Below are 13,281 nucleotides of genomic sequence, written 5' to 3'. Positions count from 1 at the left end.
TAATCCCTTTTTTCTGGGAAATTAGTTTGTAAACTGACTGTAGAATCCGTGCAGGGAGGCTTTATTTGAAGCCTGATTTCAGGCTATGAAATTTAGGGGCAGATTTAAGAGTCCCCGGCACTTCCTTGCCCCACATTAGCATCATTTTATTTACGCTAATATGGTCCAATGAGGCTAAAATCCCCATGCCACATTTACAAAGTGGCGCAATGTATGCATTGCGCCACTTTGTAACCCTCTGCGCTATATTAAGCCTGTACCAGGCATAATGTATACAAAGGGGGCATGTCCCCGTTAAGGGGGCCGAAATAATGGCACAAAGAAATCAAAGAGATTTCTTTGTGTAATTTTCTTCAGCACCTTTAACACCTGCTCAGAGCAGACATTAAAAGGAGGCACAACACTGTTTACAATGAGACTCAGTGGCCTTTGCAGGATTAGTGTCAACATTTTTTACGCTAATCCTGCAAAGCTCCGAACTAGTGTAAAAAATGTTGACGCTAGTTCCCTCATTACCGACATGGTGTGCCATATCCTAGATACGGCACACATGTGGTGGTGTTAGGGGGCACTAAGGGGCACAAGAAAAGTGGTGCTGCACTGGGTGCAGTGCTACTTTTCTTAAATCTGGCCCTTAGATCAGAAGAACAAAGGATGGGCAATTAAAGATATCTATTTGCTGTATTGTATCATAAACATGCTTCCTTGTTTGCCTGATTAAATGAACTGCCTGACTGGCAATAAGGATTGTGAGTATGTTAGAATAGTGTAGCTTCAGAATATCTTAAATGAGCATTGTCAATTATATTGCTTAAAACATACCAGAAGTCCTATCCCTTTTAAGAGTCAAGCGCAAGCGCTCTGCCCTTGTTGTAATCTGTCTGTGGGCTTTCTGTGGAACCACACCCATGACATGTCCATCAGTTTGGTTGGTTTGTGTGCTTGCCTTTTAAAATTCGCTTGATTTCATTGGTGAAAGCAATGCATACGTCATGCCTTTTCTGGTGTTTAGCCCTCCTCGAGCGCACTGGTAAACTACTGAAAACATACAAGGCTTCATGTTTTCTGCACTGCTTCTGGACTACTTTTTCCTTTTTATTTGCTATGCAGCGCGATCTCGCTGGGCAGCAGTCCTGCACTTTGCGTGACATTGACCCCTTACATAGATAATTGCATAACTGCTGATACTTTTGACTGTGAGCGAACATCTGTTTTCTTTTGTGTGCTCCTTCACGCTCATGGCCTGGCGCTTTAAATGGGCTTGCTTATGTAAAACTGTACCACTTTTCATTTTCAATTTATGTGGAATTAAAAGTCCGGTTAGGATTTTACAACGCTAATAGCTCTAAGTTGAACAAATGCAAGACCAATTGCATTGCAAATGCTTTTTTTTTTTTTTTTTTTTTTTTGAGTCCTCATTTGTAGCAAAAGACAGACAGGAGAAGCTGCAACATGTCCCAGTTTTGGACAGAACCCTGGCCTACTGACTGACACTAAAAGAAAGAGCGGCTCCCATCAGCCTTAGGAGGGGGGGCAGAACAGGTCCAGCCCCACCCCCCTTGCTGTTGGGTCTTAGTGCTTAATCATTGAACTCTGACCAAATCGAATCTCAAATGTTAAATTAAGTTAAATCAGATTAGTTCTCACTGGACTATTGCCGGGAGGAGATGGTCTATAAAAGGCCATGAAGGGTTCCCACATTCTAAGACACTTATCCGAACCATTACTACAATCTAGGTCAGAGATTCTCTTAACTGACAGTAGCCAATCCGTGTGGGTAGGGGGGAGGATAGAGACCCACTTAATGCATAATTCCTGCCGTGCTATCAGGACCAAATAAAAGAAGAGGTGCACCAGGGGTCTCTCCAATCTATTGAACCAATTCCTCTTGGCGCCCTCATATAACTTAAATATAATCATTGGTAGAGTTAACTCATCACGTCTGTTTATGATAGATAAGATCGTCTTACCCACTTGTTCCCAGAATATATGGATCCCCGGACACTGCCACTAAAAATGGATATCATCTGCTCCCTCTAGATCAGTGGTTCCCAACCTTTTGACTTCTGTGGACCCCCATTTTATCAGTACTGGAGCCCGGGGCCCCCTACTGAATCATTATTGGAACCCGAGGACCCCCACTGAGTCATTTCTGATAGCTGGGACCTAATATTGTTATATTTTTTAAGCAGTCGCGGACCCCAGAGGAGGCTTCGCGGACCCCCAGGGGTCCCCGGCCCACAGGTTGGGAACCACTGCTCTAGATCACACTTCGGGCAGTTGCTCTTCCTTTGAAATCCTATTCTAGCAAGCCTTCTGAGAGTCCAGTAAGCTCAATATACAGTGAACAGGTGGTTCCTCCACAGGGGAGCAGATTTTACCACAGACCAAAGTATATTCATAGAGGCCCGCCAGAAATACAGAAGGTCTAGTGCAGGAAAAACAGGATCCCACATCTCTGTGGGTAATGGGCAAGAGACATCTTCAGCTTGTATTAAAGCCCAGTACCACTTTGAAACTTCTTTATTTAATCTCTGTGAACCAGTTATTTCCCTTTCCCAACCCGTAGAACACCCGGCCTCAGGTTCTCCTTGTACCCAAATTTTAATTTGCATGTATTTAAACCTAGACAATTTAGCATTGGTTGCTTCGGATAAGGATTCCCAAGAGCTTACTGAGCCCCCACTGACTATCTGTCCCCAGTGCACAATTCCTCCCTCTACCAGTGCATAGCAAGTGCATCTTGAAGACATAGTGGTGTACCCGGAGAATTCCAAATTGGGGCCAGCTAGCTGTAATACGGGATGTCCAGTCTCGATCTTACTCCATACCAAATCCAGCAGGCATTATTAAGAACTTTTAGTCTAACTTTTTGTAAAACCTGGGGTGTCCATATTTATAAAGAAACTGTGTGCCCTGGTCCCGAAGTTCCCTGTTAATGCTTGGAGTCAAAAAGGTGGATATTCCTTGGAGAGGAGTACTGATATTTTTGAACTGAAATGCCCAGTAGTAAAGTTGGAAATCTGGAAATGCAATTCCTCCTTCCAGCTTCTTCTTTCTCAATTTTTTCCATGCTATCCTGGGATTTGTATAGGACCAGATAAAGCTAAATAATTCCCTCTGCAGTTTCCTTAACCAGTCAGTTTTAAAGAATAAGGGAATGGCATTAAAAATGAAAGTACATTTTGGCAGTACCACCATTTTTATTAAATTTGTTATACCTAGTATGGAAAGATGTAAGTGTGACCATTGATAGAGTAACATTTTTGTTTCCCTAAAGAGGTGCACAAAATTCACCTGGGCCATCTCTGCCAGATTCTTGACCACTTTTACCCATAAGTAACAAATATTGGGCTATCCTGTGGGCCACTCCAGGTCATTACTTCAGATTTATCCATATTAACGAGGTAACCTGAAATTTCCCCAAATCTAGCAATAATTTGAAAAAGTGCCCGAAAAGCACTTTGGGGGTTCTGTGTATAAATCAGAAGGTCATCTGCATATAGAGCTTCCTTCAAGACCCAGTCGTGATACTGGAAGGGTATAATTCTTTGGTCTGATCTGATTCTCCTGGTCAAGGTTCAATATATAAATTAGAAAGAAGAGGATAGAGGGGGCAACCCTGTTGTGTCCCCCGTTCAATTTTAAAATGTGAGGATAAGATACCATTAACCAGGACCCGAGCAGAAGGAGCCTTATAACTAGCTTTGATTACTTTAAGAAAATGATCTCCCAAGCAGTAAGAGCCAGCTTACTCTGTCAGAGTCCTTTGCAGCATTAATTGTTGATATAGTGAGAGGCATGTTCATGGTTTTTGCAATGTCAATTACGGAGACTAGATCCTGAGTCAGGTCCCCTAGGTGTTGATTTCTCATAAAACATTTCTGTTTATTGTGCACTAAGTCACTGATCACATTATCCAACCTCCTAGCAAGTATTTGTGCAAAATTTTTATAATCGTTATTAAGCAATTAAATGGGTCTATAGGACTCACATCTCCCAAGATCTTTCTGCGGCTTTAATATTAAGGTTATAATAGCTTCATTCCAAGAGGTCGGAACCGGGGAAAACTCATTAAGAATCAAGTTCATCAACTGAGTCAAAATTGGCACGAGCTCTTCTCTCAGGAGTTTATACACTTCGGCTGATATTTCATCTGGATCCGGAGCCTTTCCGTTTTTCAAGCCAGCAATAACATTATCTACTTCGCTAAAGTGAAAACATTGATTGAGGCTCTGGTTTTTATCTGGTTCTAACCTGGGAAGAATATCTCCCTTCAATCAATTTTCAATTGCCTCTGTTGAAGCCACAGAGTCATCTCTACTTAGTTCTGAAAAAAAATTAACAAATTCTCCTGCAATGTCTTGATCCTCTGAGGAAATTCTGCCCGTCTCGCCTATTATTATGCCTTTAATCCTATTCATAACATTGCCAAACCTAGTCTTCCAGGCTAATAATAGCTTCCCATTTGCTCTTCACAATTGATTCCAAGAAGACCTCGAGTGAATTTTTAACTTCCTGAATTTGGTGCTGTAAGTCTATGTGTGTTGTGGCATCATGGGAAATAATCCTCTGGACTTGCAAGAAACTAAGTTTACCCTCAAGAGTCTCTACTGTGGCTTTAGTTCTCTTAGCCCTGAAAGTAGCATAGCTGATCAATTTTCCACGAATGAATGCCTTATACGGTTCCCAAACCATGGCAATCGATGCAGAACCTAAATTAATTTTAAAAAAGTCCTTAGAGTCCCTTTTCAGCTTTAAAAGTATCTTTTCTTCCCCCAGGAGAGATCGATCCAATGTCCATCTGGGACATGCACGAGAATCAGAAAGAGTTATGACCAGCTGTACGGCTGTATGATCCGAGAGATGACTTGGCTGGTGGGAGATTTCCACTAAGTTATTTCGAAGTCTTACATCCATCAGAGAAAAGTCAATTCTAAAAGTATGACCATGTTTTTTATTCCAGAAAGTGTCCCATTCTGCTTCACCAGGGATCAATCAGGGCAACATTTTCCATTATATTATGCAAGCAGGTTCTCATATTTGTTGTACTGACGATCGGCCTGGGAGTTGACCTATCTAAGGTAGGATTAAGCAAATCATTAAAGTCTCCACCAGCTATTATCAAATTCTGAGCTCTTCCCGCCAGTTGCTCATAGAGATCCCTAAGTGGGCCCGGGTCATCCACGTTAGGACCATAAGAAGACACCAAAGTATGTTTGGCCCCTTCCAACTGAATATTTGCCAGGACCCATCTCCCCCCAGGATCAGGGCTGACATCTGTCAGGTGACTTTGGACCTTATTCTTTACAATGATCGCTACCCCTTTCACGTTGCAAGATTGAATAGTACAGGCAAAGTGAGTAATCTACCTTTGCATCTTGAGGATACTCATCCACTCCTCACAATCTTACATGGGTCTCCTGCACGAGAATGATCTGACTATCAGATAATCTTAGAAACTCAAGAATTCTCTTTCTTCTGCTGTTTACTCTAAGACCATTTACATTCCAGGTAAGAATTTTAAGTTTATAAGTGTCGCCTGGCCCCGTCCTTGTGTTCTTATCCAGGTAGCTATCTCTTGTCTAGCCCTAAAAGTTATGTAACCGTGTGAGGACTCAATTTATTCATTTTCTTCCCATCTGCTCCCCACCCAGTGTGACCTTAGCCAGGTCATTATAAAACGTGACACACTACCCATCCCCAAACCCTCCCTGGGGAACCCTCCTTGAAACCATGTTGGGTGGTTCATACTACCCTTAGGCCAAGCCCTCCCAAGCCCACTAGCTCTCCCCTTTTATCTGTTCGATCAAAACCTTAGCTTCTTGGGGATCTCGGATATTATGCATTTTATTTTTCCACATTACCCTCAGGGTTGTGGGGAACCTCAGTTGTGGAATGGCACCCAAAGTCTTAAATTCCTGCATGAACTTCCCCAGCTCCCAATGTTGATCTAGCGTTGCCCTAGACATTTCAGATCTTATTAGGAAAGTCCAGCTCTCATGCCGAAATCCCTGGACTTTGAGCACGTCTGTAAGGATCAGCTCGTTCACTCGATATGAGGCTAAATTAACCAGCACCTTCCTGGGTTTATCCTTGTTAGGGTTTCTCCTAAAAGGGTCCTGGTGGACTCTCTGAATTTCCGAGTCCAGATCAAAGGAGGTCACAGTCGGGATATGTTCTTTAATCAAGGATATTATGAGGCCTTTAATATTGTCCTGTGAGAAAACAGGGCTGATTGCAGAGGCCCCATAACTTTTTGCCCCCATTTTCCACTTTTTGCTGGTGTTTTCCTGACTTTAAAGGTGCCCTGGGTACTGCTAACCAGTCCCAGGGCCTGTGCTCTGTGTAAAATGGATATGCAAATTAGGCTAATTGACTTCGTGGTTCGTCCCGGTAAAGAAAAACATCCAAAAAAGAGACTAAGTCCGAACGTAAAAAGTTGACCGGGACCTCCCAGCCATCGTATCCGAGAAGGGCTCCACGGACGTCGGATCAAGATCCAGGTTTACCCCGGTCGAAGGAATTTCATCTCGAAAAAACGACTAAGTCCGAAGGTAAAAGTCTCCACCGAGGAAACCCACATCGCGTATCCGGACAAGGGCTCCAGGAGGTCGGATTCAACTGGCAAGTTCGTCCCGGTGAAGAAAAACTTCAAAATAAAGACTAAGGGGGTTATTCTAACTTTGGAGGAGTGTTAATCCGTCCCAAAAGTGACGGTAAAGTGACGGATATACCACCAGCCGTATTACGAGTTCCATAGGATATAATGGACTCGTAATACGGCTGGTGGTAAATCCGTCACTTTTCCGTCACTTTTGGGACGGATTAACACCTCCTCCAAAGTTAGAATAACCCCCTAAATCAGAAGGTAACTTTTTAACCGAGGCCTCCCGCGACCTGTAGCCGAGCAGGGCTCCATCGCGGTCGGCCTGAAAGTTTGACTTTGCCCCGGTCGAGGTGCAACCAGATGACCCGATTGGCACTTTTTGTTTCTAAGCACTAGAAAAGTAATAATTCTTTAAAAATTCATATCTCCGGTTCCCCTGAACCGATTTTAATCGTTTTTGTGTCATTTTAAAGATAAAAAAATTTGGATTTTTAAACTGTTTCCTGTGTTTTATTTAATTACTGTTTTGTGATATTTGAATGCTTTACACTTTGGCCCTCATTACGACCCTGGCGGTATAGAACCGCCAGGGCCACGGGACGCGGTGGCACCGCCGACAGGCCGGCGGTGCCCCGCGGGGCATTCTGACCGCGGCGGATTAGCCGCGGTCAGTAAAGGGAAACCGGCGGTCTCCCGCCGGTTTCCCGCTGCCCCCAGGAATCCTCCAAGCCAGCGCAGCTTGCTGCGCCGGCTTGGAGATTCCGACTCCCCCTCCCGCCATCCAGTTCCTGGCGGTTCTCCCGCCGGGAACCGGATGGCGGGAGGGGGAGTCGCGGGGCCCCTGGGGGCCCCTGCAGTGCCCATGCCAATGGCATGGGCACTGCAGGGGCCCCCGTAAGAGGGCCCCTACAAGTATTTCACTGTCTGCTTGGCAGACAGTGAAATACGCGACGGGTGCAAATGCACCCGTCGCACCTTCCCACTCCGCCGGCTCGATTACGAGCCGGCATCCTCGTGGGAAGGTCGTTTTCCCCTGGGCTGGCGGGCGGCCTTTTGGCGGCCGCCCGCCAGCCCAGGGGAAAACTTGAAATACCCGCCGCGGTCTTTTGACCGCGGCGCGGTATTTTGGAGGGCGGAATTCTGGCGGGCGGCGGAGGCCGCCCGCCAGAATCAGAATGAGGGCCTTTGTCTCCTAAGTTAAGCCTTGACGCTCGTTGCCAACCTACCAAGGGTTGAGCTGGGATTAATTTACTGAGACCTAACTGTACCTAGGTGGAGGTTAGTGGCTTGTTGCTAGGTGTAGGTACCTACCTGCCCTTACCAATAACCCATTTTCCAACATGTCCCCTTCCACACTTTATGGAATATTCAGAAATCTGAGATTATTCCGCCTACAGTGATTTTCCAAGGATCCTAGTTTCTCTCTCTGGTCTTTCTCACTTCGTTTCAAAGTTTGGACCTCATGACTGTTCAACTCCACTTCTGCCCGTAGTGCACAAATAGAGGACTCCATAGCTCCTAATCTCTCTGTTAAATTAGTAATTTTCACGTCAAGACCATCGCAAAGCCCCTGGATTTTAGCTTGGTTAGATTGAGAGACAGCAAATTTGTCTCTCTTCTCTTGCAATAATGACTGGAGAAGGGAATCCGTATAAGTTGCACTAGTTCGTTCAGACTCCACCTCGTGCGGTAATGTTGGAGCCCCCCGACTGCGCCCTGTCCTACTTCCTGCATGGCAGGACTGCAGGACTGCGTGATAAAACGAGCAGAGTAGGTAGAACTCCTGCCATATTAGCCATGTTCGCAGCCGTATTTACCAAGGGTGGAGGGTAGGCACAATCTGTGAAACACAGGACTGGTCTGCAACCTTGAGAAAACACCTGAGAGAGGGAGTAATTTTGACTCTCCTAGTAATGACACTTGTAGTAGTTTTAGACAGTGGGGCTTGGTTATTTTGAAGAGAAACCCCTCCCTCACATAATGAAAGTGATGGCAATAATAATTCTGAGGGTTTCCCTTTGGCACCGCGCTTGTTCCTTACCCCTGTACCCGGTGGTGGCGGTGGTGGCAATGTTGTGGAGGCTGACAAAGAACCCGGGTAGTCCAAACCGGGCTTAAATAAATACAACTTCTGCCGCTGCGACTTTGTCTTGGCCCCCGGCCCAGAAGGGCGCCTGGGGGTCATGCAGGAAAGCTGATGGTGAAAAGCCTGAGGCGTGGAAAAATGCTGCCAAATGACCTTGCCGGAGTCACAAGCACGAGGAAGCTCTGAATCTAGCTCCTCTCAAAGATCCTGATTCTGCAAAGGCAGAGCCAGGAACAAGCCTGTGCTGACTCTGCCTCGGCTGCCCTGGAAACACAGCCTGGCCGCAGCACCTCAGGCAGCATGAAAACAGCGCGAGGGGAGCGGTGACACAGCAGAAAACAGGGAGCAGCCCAGCAAAAAATCAGCCCACTCGGGGAGAGCCCCTTGACTAGGGGCGCCCATCCGACACAGGCAGGTAAGGAATGAAGAGAAACAGGCAAAAAATCATCCCTGCAATGGGGGAGCCGGCGGGAAGAAGAGCAGAGGGCGGAGGCCGCAGTCTACGCGTCTAGCGGACTGCCATGTTCCCCTCCACCATCAATCGAGCTCCACCCATTTTGTTCCCAAACCTGCATTGCAAATGCTTGTTCAATTTTGATACAGTGCAGAATGAATTTTCTCCATGAATGTAAATGGCTGCAACCGTTAACTGCTCAAATTAGTAAGGACATTTCAGAAAATATTCAAAGTGCTTATTTGGTTCACAGTTGTTTTTCCACAGTGAAGCTAGAAAGGCAGTAGCAATAACCTATAAGAGTCAAAATGCAGGCTGCAATTGTGATAGCTTTTGTCTAAGAAATTACTTTGCAAACTAGCTTTAGTATCTTGGCGGAAAAGAATGATTTGAAACCTGCATTTCTGGTTTTAATATCTAGAAAGACTAAGAAGGTTCTGTTAAAGATATCTATTCACTGTAAGGCTTCATAGAACAAAGGTTCTTGTCAATCATGATCACATGAGGCATGACTTTTTGTAGCACATTTTAAAACAGGCTTGTGTGACCAAGATTCAGCCAGTGCTTAATTTATAAATAAAAATGTACCGGTGTCCAAAGCTCTCCTCCGCAACTCGCGGCGGCTGCATCCAAATGTGCGAGCACGGAATACTGAAGCATCGTAATCCTAAAGTCATCTCAAGCCTCTTTAATCCATTTACAGCCATTCCCTGCTGCTTCGGCTCACTTTTGCAGCTTTCCGCTTTCTCCCTTTGTGATGGTTTTTAGTTCTTCTCTTCCTCTGTCTTTCCCCTATGTGTCTTTTGCTCAAAGAAAATTCTTGAGGCGGAAGCATAAGTGCCGTCCCTCAAAAATAAGTGCTGGTGCCCTGCACCGGAAACCACCGGCTCAAATTAAGCACTGGATTAATCCAAATTTCTCTGACAAAGAAAGCCTAACATTTCTCACAATCGGTACAGAACTGGAGAGCCACTTAGTAAACCTTGCTACTTTCTGTGGAGACTTTGGTGTATGAGCTGTGCATACTCTCCAGCACTTTTACTTCACCATCAGTGCTGCTAGGGCAAACATATGACTTACCAATCTTGTCATTCTAGGATTGCCCTAACTGTTTCACTGAAAATAGAAGATGTCATGAGTGATGTAATATGTGGGGAATCAGCAGTGCATGGTGAAGCCGCGAGTTATAGTTAACTTAGGGCACGAGTTATAGTCACTTGAGATAACTGTAGCTATAACTGCTGTATTTCTATGCTTTTGTGCACATACAATGTGAACCTCACTATAACATCCTTGCAACCTTTGCTTTTTTTAGTGAATTTCTATGTTTTTTAAATTCTATTTCCTAACTATAATGTCCCTGTAATCTTTGTTTTTTTTAGTGAATTTCTATGTTTTTGTAGTGGCATTTGTAACTCCAGCACGCCTGTAACATTTGTTTTCTTTTGTAAATTTGTACTGTTTTTTAATCAATTTCCCAACTCTGTTATATGTCTGTAACCTTTGGTTTGTGACTGAATATGTCATTTTAGTTTAAAAAAAAGATATATTATGAAAACACAACTGCATTATAACTTTAGTTTCACCTCGATGTGATGGGTTGGTGTATGACTGAGTGGGTGAGTGGCTGTGTGGCCGTGTGAGCGATTCTCTGGGTCTGTGAGTGGATGTATCAGTGACTATATGGGTGCGTGAGTCGGTGAGAGTGGTTGTGTGGGTATGTAAGTGGTTGTCTGAGTGTGTGAATGGGTGTCTGAGTGGGTGTGTGAGTACTTTTGTGAGTGTGTGAGAGGTTGTGTGAGTGGCTATATGGATCAGTGAATTGGTCTGTAAGTGGTCTGTAAGTGGCTGTGTGGCTCGGTGTCTGGGTGTGTGAGTTGTGTGGGTCGGTGTCTGGGTGTGTGAGTGGCTGTGTAGGACTGTGAGTGGGTTGTGTGAGTGGCTGCGTGGGTCTGTAAGTGGGTGTGTGAGTGGTTATGTCGGTGTGTGTGGGTGTGTTGTGGCTGTGTAGGTCTGTGAATGGGTGTCTGAGTGGTCATGTGGGTCCATGAGGGTGTGTGTGAGTGGCTGTATGGAGTGTGTCTGGGTATGTGAGTTTGTCAGTGGGTATGTGAGTATCTTCAAGGGTCTGTGAGTGGAGGTTTGAGTGACTGTTGGTCAGTGAATGGGTGTCTGAGTTGCTGTACAGGTCTGTGAGATGGTGTGTGAGTGGGTTTTTGGGTATGTGAGTGGGTGTGTGAGTGGCTATGTGGGTCTCTGAGTGGGTGTCTGAGAGGCTGTGTGGGTCTGCGAGTGGGGGTGTGTGGCAGTGGGGGTCTGTGAGTGGGAGTGGCTATGTGGGTGTGTGAGTGGGTTTGCGAGTGGTTGTATAGGTCTGTGAGTAGGTGAGTGAGTGACCCTATGCTTTGGTGAGTGGATGTTTAAGTCATTGTATGACTCACTCCCTAGATGGGTGTGTGAGTGGCTGTGTGGGTCTGTGAGTGGGTGTGTGAGTAGCTGAGTGGGTCTGTGAGTGGGTGTGTGAGTGATGATGTGGGTGTGTGATTGGGTGTGTGAGCAGCTGTATGGGTCTGTGAATGGGTGTGTGAGTGGTTATGTGGGTCTGTGAGTGTGTGTGTGTTAGACCTGACACCCTTAGGGTGGTCATCCCCCAGCTTTTTGTCAGTCTCCCTCCATTTTTATGACCCTGTTTTTGCTGGTTTTACGATAATGCCCACCTTACCACTCCTGACCAGTGCTAAAGTGCATGTGCTCTCTCCCCTAAACATGGTAACATTGGTTCCTACAAAATTGGCATATTTAATTTACTTGTAAGTCCCTAGTAAAGTGCACTATGTGTGCCCACGGCCTCTAAATCAAACCCTACTAGTGGCCCTGCTGAACTGATTGTCCCGCTCACATGAGTAGCCCTGTAAACATGTCTCAGACCTGCCACTGCAGTGTCTGTGTGTGTAGTTTTGCACTAACAATTCGACCTGGCAAGTGTACCCACTGCCAAATACTGCCAAAGTTGTTTTTCACTATTGCAAGGCCTAACTCTCCCGTAGGTTAACATTGGGACTGCCTTTAACTATCTTTTAAGTGTAGTTTCCCATTGGGAGCAGTTACAGATTTGGAGTTTGGGGTCTCTGAACTCACATTTTAAAACTACATCTTTTGGTAGAGTTGGTTTTTAGATTGTCTGTTTAAAAATGCCACTGTTATAAAGTGGGCATTGTCTTGCTAAACCATTCTGTGCCTCTGCCTGCCTGTGGATTCCACGTCTGGGTCAGACTGACAGTTGAGCTGTTTGTGAATTCCCTCTATAAAGTGACACAAAGGGAGTTGAGGCGTGTTCTGTATATCCTGATGAGTCTTCCTGGGCTAGAGTGGGGAGGAGCTGACACCTACACCTAAAAGGACTATGCCTGCCCGCACCCAACGCATTCTCCAACCCATTGGAATGTGTCTGGGGCCAGGCCTGGGAAAGGCAGGATCCTGTGAACAACTGAGACTTTCCTTTGAAGTTTGCCTACTTTAAAGACAGAAATGAGTATAAGTAGCTGACCCAAAACCCCAGACTTTTAGAACACTTCTGGATCAGGAGGAACCTCTGCCAAGGAGGAGAAGAGCCGGAGGATGGGAACTGCCCCTTTGGTGTGTGTGCTTTGCTGTGTTGGCCTGCAGTTGCTGCTTCTGCCTGGACAAAGACTGGACTTTGATGTCTTATCTCCTTGTGAAGTTTCTCCAAGGCCTTGAAGTAGAGCTTACCTCATGTTGGAAGTCCAAGGAATATCAAAGAATTCAGGTTCATCTTCCGAAAGCACTGTGAACTGTACAGCACTGGGAACTGTGTGTTTTGTGCTGCAGCAGAAGAAAAACCACTCCGACGCCTGCACCGTGACCTCACGATGCCACACAGAGCCATGCTCCGCTTTGCACCTCAACCCTGATCTCACCACACCGCCACCTGATACCATCAATGAGCCGCTGCTTGACCTTGACCTGTGGCCCACGCACCCTGCATCGCCTTACTCACACCTCAGCCTTGGTATCCCCAACAACCCTCTATGCTGACATTGCACCGTTGCCTGCACCTTGGCCTGAGATCACCGCTTGTGAGGTACGCAAAGCAACGTCCTGCCCCGACCC

The 13,281-nt window shown here is 45.7% G+C and overlaps 1 protein-coding gene across 1 annotated transcript in view; it reads right to left on the bottom strand.

Annotated features, from left to right (window-relative positions):
- Positions 1–13,281, bottom strand: part of LOC138246827 (alpha-2-macroglobulin-like protein 1) — a 262,402-nt gene that overhangs the window by 31,096 nt on the left and 218,025 nt on the right. The gene's annotated exons all lie outside the window — the stretch shown is intronic.

Source organism: Pleurodeles waltl, chromosome 7 (assembly GCF_031143425.1).
Source record: "Pleurodeles waltl isolate 20211129_DDA chromosome 7, aPleWal1.hap1.20221129, whole genome shotgun sequence".
NCBI classification, from domain to species: Eukaryota; Metazoa; Chordata; class Amphibia; order Caudata; family Salamandridae; genus Pleurodeles; species Pleurodeles waltl.
The sequence above is the reverse complement of the archived record's forward strand: the minus strand, read 5'-3'. Positions and strand labels throughout refer to the sequence as shown.